Below are 11015 nucleotides of genomic sequence, written 5' to 3' on the forward strand. Positions count from 1 at the left end.
CAAAATGTATCATCCAATGCCACATGTTCTCTAGCTCGCGCCAAGCCAGCATGAGATGTTCCCTGTGAAACCGTCTAATTGCTCTCAGTCGATAAAAAACCATTCGCTGCTCTGTTTGCCAGTAAAGATAATCATTACATATTTTTAATAAAATGGATAAGGTATAAAGCATTGAGGGGCAGCACTGCATGATGCGTGCTTACAAAGGTATTGTGTGTGCATTCTTGGGCTTAAGTGCCCCAGGTTCGCCACCTCATATGGCAGAACTGCAGAACTGCAGAGTAATTAATTACATTAATTTACAGTTCAAAGGAAACATTAGCTTATAGCATCACTCATTCCCACACCTCCTCGGCTGACAAGACTACTTTTCAACACACCTCCTCCCTCTCCTTTCTATTCAACACCTCTCCAGTTTCATTACCCTCTCTTCTGCTCTACAACACTTAGCCACATTGGGCTCCATTTTATTTTCTTAAAACGCATGAACATGTGGTACCTGGGTTTAAGTAGAATGAAAATGGGAACAATAAACAAGAGATTAACAAGATTAACAATAAACGATAAGATTATTAAGGGATTGGACAAGATAGAAGCAGGAAATATGTTCCAGATGCTGGGAGAGTCCAGTACCAGAGGGCATGGTTTGAGAATAAGGGGTAGGTCATTTAGGACAGAGTTAAGGAAAAACAACTTCTCCCAGAGAGTTGTGGGAGTCTGGAATGCACTGCCTCGGAAGGCTGCGAAGGCCAATTCTCTGGATGCTTTCAAGGAGGAGCTAGATAGGTATCTTATGGATATGGGATATGGGGACAAGGCAGGAACCGGGTATTGATAGTAGATGATCAGCCATGATCTCAGAATGGCGGTGCAGGCTCGAAGGGCCGAATGGTCTACTTCTGTACCTATTATCTATTGTCTAAAATGCTGAAGGAACTCAGTGGAGCATCTGTGGAGCAAAATGGAGAGCTGACGTTTCAGTGTTGAGACCCTTCATCCAGTCTAAAAAGCAGAGGGGAATTAGTCAGTACAAAGAGTGAGAGAAATGGCTGGAGCAAGGGCTGGTAAGCAATAGGTGGATCCTGGTGAAGGGGGCTGATAGGCAGGTTGAGGAGGGATGTGTGGAAATAGTGACAGGCTGATGGCTGCTAGGTGGAGGTGACAAAGTGCTGAAAAATGATGGAATCTGACAGGAGAGGAAGGTGGAGCATAGAATCAAATGGGAGAGTGTGAACAGTGGAGCAAGTTGTCCTCCAATTCCATCTGCCCATCACCACCACACTCTTTCCATTCCAGTGGCAGGAAGGTGTGGGTGATGGGAAGATGGAATTGGAGGAGCTGGAGGAAGACACAGAACGATGGGGGCCAGTGGTGGGTGTAGGAGGAACTGGGATAGGGAAAAAAGGGAACAGATGGAGAGCATAAATCCTGAGATTGGAAACAAAGTTGAGAGTTACACCGCTCTCCCTACACATACATTTGTGTAATCTATGGCACTAAAAGTGGTGAGCAAATAGTCAGAGGCAGACCATTATTTTCTAACAACAAAAAAGGTGATCAGTCCTCATACTCAGAGTAATTTGGGAAGGTTTGGTAACTGGGAAAGATTGACATTTCCCTATTCTGGTTTTTGGTATCAGGTGACAACTGTACAACAGTTCTCAAAGGTATTGCAAACTGATACCCTTAAAGACAATTTTCAATATCTGTAATATGTAACTTCCTTTAAATAATATTTGCTCAGAGTACCTCCAGCAATAAGATAAACACAGAGGTATTTGTGAGAATTAATCACAGCACATCTAGAATGGTGCAACACAAGAAACTAGAGAAACTCATGTCAGGCAGCATCAATGGAGGGAAAGAGACAGTCAAAATTTCAGGTCAAGACCGTCATCAGGATTGGAAGGAGGAGAGACAGATGCTATGAAAATGTGGAGAGAAGGGGCGGAGCAGGGATTGACTCACCTTCGGTGAACTCAAATGAAAGGGTTATGGGCAAGGATGGGGAAGAGTGGCAGGTGGTAGCAGGAAGTGCCAAAGGGCAGAAGAAGTTGAAATCTGAGAAAAGAGGACAGTGGAGCATGGAATAAAGGGAGGGGAGAACTGATGGGAGGAGTGTTGGGTGAACGACAGATTGAGAGAGTGGGGTTAAGTAACGATATGGTGATATGGGCCAGTGGAAGAAGGGGTAAAGGGGGCAGAGGGGTGTGGTTACCAGAAGTTGGAGAAATCAATGTTTATGCCATCATGTTGGAGACTACTAAGGCAGAATACGAGGAGGGGTTGTTCCTCGAATATGTATTGAGCCTCAACTTAGCAAGTAGTGGAGGGTGCGGACAGACACGTCGGTGTGAGAATGGGAAGTAGAAGTAAAATGGCTGGCCGCTGGATGATCCTGGCTGGTACACTGGACAGACTTAAGTGATCCTTCAACCTACATGAGGTTTCACCAACGCAAAGAGGGCCACACCAGGTGCACCATATGCAATAAATGATTGGTTGTCCGTTGTATCTGACGTCAGATTTGTGCAATTCTTCTAACTGATCCGAACCACAATAAATAATGCCAATGAATTCAGAAGTGAAGGACTGCCTTACTTGGAAGGATTGTTTAGGGCCCTAAATGGTGGAGAGGGCGGAGCTGGAGGGGCAGGCATGGCTACAGGGATAAGTGGCTGCAAAGAGAAGTGGGGAGGGCTAGCAGACAAGAAGTCACGGAGAGCAGTCCCTGCGTGAAAGCAGATAGGGGATGGCAAGGGGAGGCTATGCCTGTTGGCGGGATCCTGTGGGAAGTGGCAGAAGTTACGTAGAATGATATGCTGGCTGCGCAGGCGTATGGGGTGAAAAGTAAGGAGCAGGGGAATTCAATCCCTGTTGCATTTGGCAGGAAAGAGGGGGAGAGGGTAGATACATGGGAAATAGAAAAAATGTGGGCTCCATTGGTAGCAGTGGAAGTGCAAACCTGTTTTTTGAAAGAGGACGTTGGATATATCCTGGAATAGAAAGCCTCTTAATGAGAACAGAGGGAAGAGAGGACCAAGAAGTGGCAGGTGAGGATGCGTCCAGGTGAGGGTGGGGGCGGGGGGAATGATGCAAGAAGCCGGGAGGCGATAATTGGAAGTGACAAAGGTTGCAGAAGATGGAGATGATGCTGAGCCTTTATAAGACACTGGTCAGGCCGCACTTGGAATATTGTCATCCACATCTCAGATAGGATGCATTGTCATTGGAGAGAGTCCAAAGGAGGTTCACAAGGATGATTGCGGGAATGAAGGGGTTAACATATGAGGAGTGTTTAGTAGCTTTGGACTTGTACTCACTGGAATTTGAAAACATTTGGGGGTATCACATTGAAAGGTATCCAGAACTAGAGGGCATAGCCTCAAAATTCAGGGGCAACCTTTTAGAACAGAGGTAAAGAGGAATTTTTTTAGCCAGAACAGTAATCTGTGGAATGCTCAGCCACAGACTATGGTAAAGGCCAAGTCCGTGCGTACATTTAAGGCGGAAGCTAATCATTTCCTTATCAGTCAGGGCATCAACGGGGTATGGCGAGAAGCTGAGAGGTGGTAGACGGAAGTGACAAAGGTTGCAGAAGATGGAGAGTAGGAATGGCAGTGCAGTCTTGATGGGCTGAATGGTCTAATTCTGCTCCTGCTCCTATGTCTTATGGACTAATCTAATAAAGCTGGCCGAATTCTTCCAGTATTTTGTCTGTTGCTCGAGATTTCCAGCATCTGCAGTCTCTTGTGTTTACACCTAGAATGCCAGTTTTTCCTGGGATAATGATCTCACCTCAACAACTGGGGAATTAAGTAACATCTGGAATAAAATGCTATTATTAGTAATGGTGACTATCAAACTACCGTGTTTTCTTAAAAATCACTCAGCTCATAATGTTAACTATTTAATGATCAATTATCTATTTAACATGTATCCATTGTTTGCAGTTAACTACAGATTATTGTTAGATTATGTTTGTTTGTGCGGGTCTGTTTCTAACGCTGGATGTTAATATCTATTGCAGCCTTACCAGTGTTTGCTTGGCAACAGCAGACAGATTGGGCGGTGCTTTCATTTCCTTTCTAGTCTTTCAGTCATCAGGCAGCATCTCTGATTCAGCCGCCCCTAGAGCTAATGTGGACAAAGTGGACGAGGAAAGATCAGATGCAGGAATTAGCAGAACATACATGCATTTGAAGCTCAATTTATTGCAGAAATCAAACATTATTGCTTCAAGCAAGGCACCCTACAGATGGGGAAGGAATTAGACATCCCCCATCACAGAGTCAACTACCATACACATCACATAATGGAACAAAATGCTCACAGTAATTCAGGAGTTATTGAAAGTTGTCATATGATGGTGTTCCAATAGGATATGTTAGCCCAGTGTACAATGAATCCAATGTCTCTGTGAAAGCATCTCTCCATAATTTAATTTCCCTAAATCATTTACTACGTGAGCTAATTTTTTAGAATAGAATCACACAGCTTGAACAGTTGTGTAAAATCTATTTTGCCCCCGAAGCTTCGATTTCCACAAATCCCATTTTATTGTCTCCACATTTTCATCACCCTCTCTAAATTCTATCATTCACCTACACACTAGGGACAATCCACAGCAGCCAATTAACACATCAACCCACACGTATTTGGGACATGGGAGAAATCCCACATAGTCACTGGAAGAACATTCAGACTCCAGACAGCAGAGCGTGCAAGTCTGCAAATCCGGCTAACAATCAGAGGCTGGATCCACCGATCAGGCTTTTTCCCCAAGAGTTAGGAGAGTAACATAAACATCAGCCTCCAAAGATGGAGCAATTGGCATGCTGGATGCAGAAAATAGCTATTCCGTACACAAAATACATTCTGTCTAAGAATATTAGAAAGAAATACACAGAAAGCATTCAACTAGTTCCAGATCTCTGACTTCAGATGGAATTGGAACTGTCTATTGGCTTGGACAGGGTAGTGGCTGGAAGATGACAGGAAGAATGGACCATGGAAAATTACATCAGTGGCATCGCCACATTTGTATTTGTGACACAGATTGTTGGTTAATTTTTAAATGGCTTTGCTAAAGGGGTGGAGAGTTAAAACTATTTGAATATGTTTGCTGAGTATTGTTAGGTGATGTGGCAAAACAGTAAACATGGCTACAGAGGTTGCAGATCTACATTTTCAGATTAACAAAGTAAGGAAAATGGTGGCAGATGGATGAAAAAATGTGTGAAACCATCAAAGGTAGACCAGAAACAAATCAGAATGTTATTCAAATAGTTAAAAACTAGAATCAGATTTAATATCACTGGCACACATCTTGGAATTTGTTGTTCTGTGGCAGCAGTACACTGCAATACAAAATAATAAAAAGCTATAAATTACATTGAGTATATATTTAAAAAAATAAATTAAATAAGTAGTGCAAAAGGAGAGGAAAAAGCAGTGAGCTCATGTTCACGGATTCATTGTCTGTTCAGAAATCTGCTCAATACTGGTCCCATCAACTTCACTGTGTTCATTTTTGACCAATGCAAGTTATAAAGTAGCATTGGCCTCAGGGGCAAGCAAATTGTTGCCCTGAAGAGTCACCAGCAGACATGACTAAAAGTGTTAAACTATAAGGTTTGTTTGCAAAGAAAAATAAGAGAGATTAAAGGGTGACAATCTACGACATACAAGATGATTGATTAAAGGGTTCTTTAGGACAGATCATGGTAAATTATTTCTTCTAGTGTGAAAGTTTGGGACAAAGGAGCATAGAATTAAGTGAAAACTTGGCCATTCAGAGATGATGCCAGGAAGTGCTTCTCGTGCAAAGAATAAGAGAACTCTGGAATTCTTCCAAAGAGCTGTCGTGGCTGGCAGTCAACTTCAAAATAAGAGCTTGTTAGGTAAAGTGTATTAAGGCTTAGAAAAACAAAATAGGGCAACAGAGTGGAAATAAAGAGAAGCAATAACTGACAAAACTTGTTGGAGGAGCCAACTGTTTCGCATCTATTCATATAATCAGTTGTCTTAAAAAGAGCACAGGATACAAAGGTATGGTACACGTAATGGCACGTAATGATACAAAATTTGATACATTATTTCTTCCCCAGATTAACAACTGGTTTCATATGCCCTCTGATATTCTGTTCCATTGAAGCCAAAATTGGACATGCTTCATAAAACAGCCTACCCAATTACAGTTATTCATTAAGCACTAGCCCCACCCCAGGACAATTTCAATATTGGCTTAATGAAACCACCTTCTTCCCATAAAAAAGACAAAAGCATTAAGAGAGAAAGTTGGAACTGGTCACATGCTTGAATTAGGCCAACTTCTATAATCAAACCATTCCTATCCCCAATTTGTATACAACATGCTTCAGCAATCTCATCTTGCCCACAGCAAAACACACTCTTACAGTGAGAGAGGAAAGAGGTAATAACTAAAGCTCATCATGGCCTGCAAAAGGGGAATGAAAATCATAGTCTTCCAGTTCACATCCTTTACATGGAAATATTTTTTGAAAAATGGGAATAGATGAAAATGTGGTGAATATAATTGAGTGAGTATAATTGGTGAATATACTATATAATAGAGACTAAAGATGAACTGTGGTAAGAAAAAAAAGCTCTAAACCATATTACAACATCTATTTGCATCATTCAATGTTTGGGTATATTCAATTTGGTCACATTAAAGTAGTGATAACTGATCTTTAAATTAATTTATCAAATGACAAACAACTTGGGTTTTGGGAAGTTTAGTTGGATGTAGATGAGTATTATACTAATAGTCTTGAGGCTTTGCAGCTGGGTTATCTCACTTGTAAAGCATTGCTGTCGTTCAGCTACATGTCCCTTTAATATTACAGCAGTAAATGAGAGGAGGTACATTAACTTACAATTGCTAGCATAGAAGACAGCTTAAACTGTTTAACATTTCAGCGGCAGACCACTGGTAAAAGATAATCGACTTGACATGTTTCTCTCTGCCCTGCTGAGTATTTCTCGAATTTTCTGTTTTATTTCACATTCCCAGCATCTGCAATTATTTGCTTTTGGACTACTGATTGGATGGATTGTATTGAAATTTTCCTATCAGCCCATTACAGATTGCCATATCGTCAAACCATGGAAATAAGGACTTTTACATATTCCCTTTGAAGCAATTCCCTCTCCTCACGAAATAACAGCGCCAGGTGCACGAAAGAGAGAGCCCGAGTGGGAGGCACTCATTTGCTTAGGCCTCCGGCAGTGGGTTCTCTGCAGAAAGCATCAGGTCCTTAAGTGGGCCGTTATCAATCACCACACACGTTTGCCCCTGTTCTACCTGAGGCAGCATCCATTGAACGCACAGATCCGGGTTACCTTGCTAATAACATCAGTCCTATCAGTTAAGCACAGCATAATTAGATGAACATCAATCATATGCATTGGATCATAACGCATACGATGCCTGGCATGTTGCATCAAACACTCATACATTAGAATCGAAAGATTGCACTTCATATCAAAAGCTGCGGTGCACCTGTGTCGCGAAAAGACTACCCGCCTGCTCCGGTACACTTACTCTGGCGCCTGCACAGAAATCGCAGGCCCGGCGCGGCGCGGCGCACCGCAGCGACACAACACGGGACACGGCCTCCCGCCGCCGACACGTCACACGCTGCCGCCCGTGACGTGACGTGACGTGACCCGGCCCGCCACTCACTTGTGAAACGGGACACCCCCCCCCCCCCAGATAAATTGTTTACAATGCCTGGGGAGAGAAATCATCTCTGTCCACTGCTGCAGACCCGTGGCGTGACCCGGCCCGCCACTCACTTGTGAAACGGGACCCCCCCCCCCAGATAAATTGTTTACAATGCCTGGGGAGAGAAATCATCTCTGTCCACTGCTGCTGACCCGTGACGTGACCCGGCCCGCCACTCACTTGTGAAACGGGACCCCCCCCCCCCCCGATAAATTGTTTACAATGCCTGGGGAGAGAAATCATCTCTGTCCACTGCTGCAGACCCGTGGCGTGACCCGGCCCGCCACTCACTTGTGAAACGGGACCCCCCCCCCCGATAAATTGTTTACAATGCCTGGGGAGAGAAATCATCTCTGTCCACTGCTGCTGACCCGTGGCCCGCATCTTGTCTATATTAGAGGTCGGGCAGGTTGTCACAGCACCCGTCCCCGCTCCGCCGATCACATCCACGGTCTCAGGCTGAGTGAGGCTCGCAACGTCCGTGCTCTGCCTGACCTTGAGGCGAGCCCCTGAAGTCCAAGATCACTAACTTGCCCTTCTCATTTTCCCAATCTCCGCCCCCGCCTCGGTCATTCTGCCCTGCGCACCTTCTCTTTCCCCCACTTTCATTACCTTCAGACCTGTTTTGTCATCTTCAACTCGAACTCAGTCAATGTCCAACTCACTCATCATCCCGCTGCTCACTGCATTACTTGAGTAATGCCACCGACTTTAAAATTATCCTGTATTTTTTTCAAACGGTCCATGTTTTGTCACGTTCTCTGTGACCGCCAATATTAAAATCCTTCGCATACAGAACCCTACCTTTCTCCAGTTCTGGCCTGGTGTACATACATAGCCCCTCGCATTCTGCCAGTCTCGGTACGGGTTTCAGCGGCCTCCGCTCAAGGAATACTTAACCTTCTATCCTCAATGACTGTCCTTTAAAATACAATCCTTCACTAAGCTTTTAAAATATAACAACCTCGTCTTTAGCTCAGTATCCAATTATCTGACTAATGACGAATTTTGATATGCTTCCTTCATTAAAAAGTGCTTATATAAATCATTTGTTGTTTACACGGACCACCACAGCAAACGAGAAAACGCTTGTGAGATCATAGGGCAGAATCAACAGCCATAAATATCACCAAGGAAGATGCGTTGTTATCATTCTAGGCTAAATTTTGCTGACTTTATTGAAATTGATATAAACTTTATGCACTTTTGTGCAATTACTCATGGTATCTATTCTTAGCTTTCTAAAAATGGCTTGAAATGAATGGAAACAGATTTGTGAAAAGCGAGTCATTTTCTGAAACTTGCTACGTCTAAAGGTTTCCTGTTTTAGCTCCAAATGGCATATCAAGACAATATTTTTAAGTCAAGAAATTTACGGTGAATATTCAATAATACCTGCTTTTAGGCTGCCGTGTTTAAACAGCCTAATTACTATATTGATAAATTTTAGACGATATTGTGCGCAGACACGTGACAGATTTAAGACTGGGGATCTGAATTCCATTACAGCACACTGAACTCAATGTTTCGCCTCACTATTTGTGGTTTCCCTGATCCAACCATGGTGCTTTGTCTCAAAGATTCTAGAGTCTGGAAAATTGACTCTGTGAGAGAAGGGCATGGATTGGGTCGGGTTCCCGACCTTTTTAGACCAACGGGGCGTTGCTAAAGCGCCTTCATCGTTGCCAACACCCCCGGTAGGCACAATATACTTTCCAGCACCCCCATAGTGTAAAAATGTCTACCATATGCCAACATGAGAAAAATGATTGTGCTTTAAAAGTTTATTTGTCTTTACACCTAGCTTACACTGTACCTGTGTACCGTACAGCACCTTTGACATCAATATGATCCTTGAGCTTCATGGTTTTTAGCAAGAATTGAAATATCTGGTTCAAGTTGCAATAGCAAAAGCCTTAAGTCACCACACTAATGTCCAAGTGGTTTCTGTTTTTTTGAGTATGTGGTTCACTGCACTGGAGCCTCTTTCAACAAAGTGGGAGGATGGAAATGTAATGAAGAGCAGTTTGGCTCTTCTCCAAAGACCAGGAAACTTTGTATCACATTGTAGCCACATACCACAAAAACCAACATTTTTGAAAAGCATTTTTGCTTCTTCATAGTTCTGAATTTAAATAATTTCTTCTTGCAAGCTCTCTTCCTGTTCTTCCACCTTGCAAAGAAATGTGTTAATTACCCAGTCTGGAATTTCCAGATCATTCAAATCCTTGAATCAATGTTTTGCTTGGATATTTCCAATTTTTCAATAAAGGTGAACACTGTACTTTTTACCTGGATTAAATTGAAATTCTCATGAAATTTCATATTTAGAATGTTAATTTTTTTATACAGATCATCTAGGTATGCCACACCACATAGAAGTTCAGTCTTGTTTCCTAAGCTCTTGTTGACATTGACCAAAAATTCAACCACAGTGTCAAAAAGATCAAAGAAGTGTTTTAAGCAGCAGCCTTTTGACAGCCAATGCACTTCAGTGTGAAGAAGCAAGCATTCAAACTCTTCATCATTATCTCGGCATAACTGGTGAAATATTGTGCTATTTAATGGATGAGCTTTAATTTTGTTGATAGCGGATATTATGAGAGTCACGCTTGAAACAAGTCACTGGCTAAGGTTTTTGGCTGTGAGATGTTGATGATGAATTACACAATGGATTGCAAACCAGACTTGGAATTTCTTTTCTCATAAATGCCACTAAACCAGCATGACGACCTGTCATACATGGTGCTCCATCTGTTGCACAAGAGATCATGTTCCTAATTGGAATACTTCTATCCTCAATATACATTTGAGCTCATTGGGGACTGATTCTCCATTGATATTTGTTTTTAACTTTTTACAAAAGAGAATCTCTTCATAAGTTCTTCCATTTTTTGATATAAATTATACACATGCCATTAGAAATGCCTTGCTGTCTTGCACAGTTAACTCATTCAGTTGTGACCCAAATTCTGTTTTTTTGTAGCTCTGTGCATAGTTGATACTCTATGTCTTCATTCATTTCATCAATACGTCGAGCTACAGAGTTATTACTCAGAGGAATTTATTTTTAAAAACTGGTATCCATTTTGAGAACAGTAGTGAGCACTTCTGATACAGCAGGCATTGTTAATCTTTCACCAATTGCATGAGCTTTTCCACACTTTGCTGTATGTATTTATCTGTCATTAGTGGGGTTAAAATAAAAGACTAACACAAACTGGAAATACCTATCAGATGTTGACGACAGAGGTGAGTTGAC

The 11015-nt window shown here is 42.4% G+C and overlaps 1 protein-coding gene across 3 annotated transcripts in view; it reads right to left on the reverse strand.

Annotated features, from left to right (window-relative positions):
* Positions 1-7656, reverse strand: part of pomgnt2 (protein O-linked mannose N-acetylglucosaminyltransferase 2 (beta 1,4-)) — a 30042-nt gene extending 22386 nt beyond the window's left edge. The window contains exons 1-2 of one of the 3 annotated variants that reach the window (XM_059973169.1): positions 7571-7656; positions 4037-4137 (exon numbers count right to left, since the gene is read on the reverse strand). The gene's annotated coding sequence lies outside the window, so the exon portion shown is untranslated. The other 2 variants (XM_059973177.1, XM_059973187.1) reach the window with 2 other exon arrangements.
* Positions 7657-11015: the final 3359 nt, after the last annotated feature.

This window comes from Hypanus sabinus, chromosome 1 (assembly GCF_030144855.1).
Source record: "Hypanus sabinus isolate sHypSab1 chromosome 1, sHypSab1.hap1, whole genome shotgun sequence".
NCBI classification, from domain to species: Eukaryota; Metazoa; Chordata; class Chondrichthyes; order Myliobatiformes; family Dasyatidae; genus Hypanus; species Hypanus sabinus.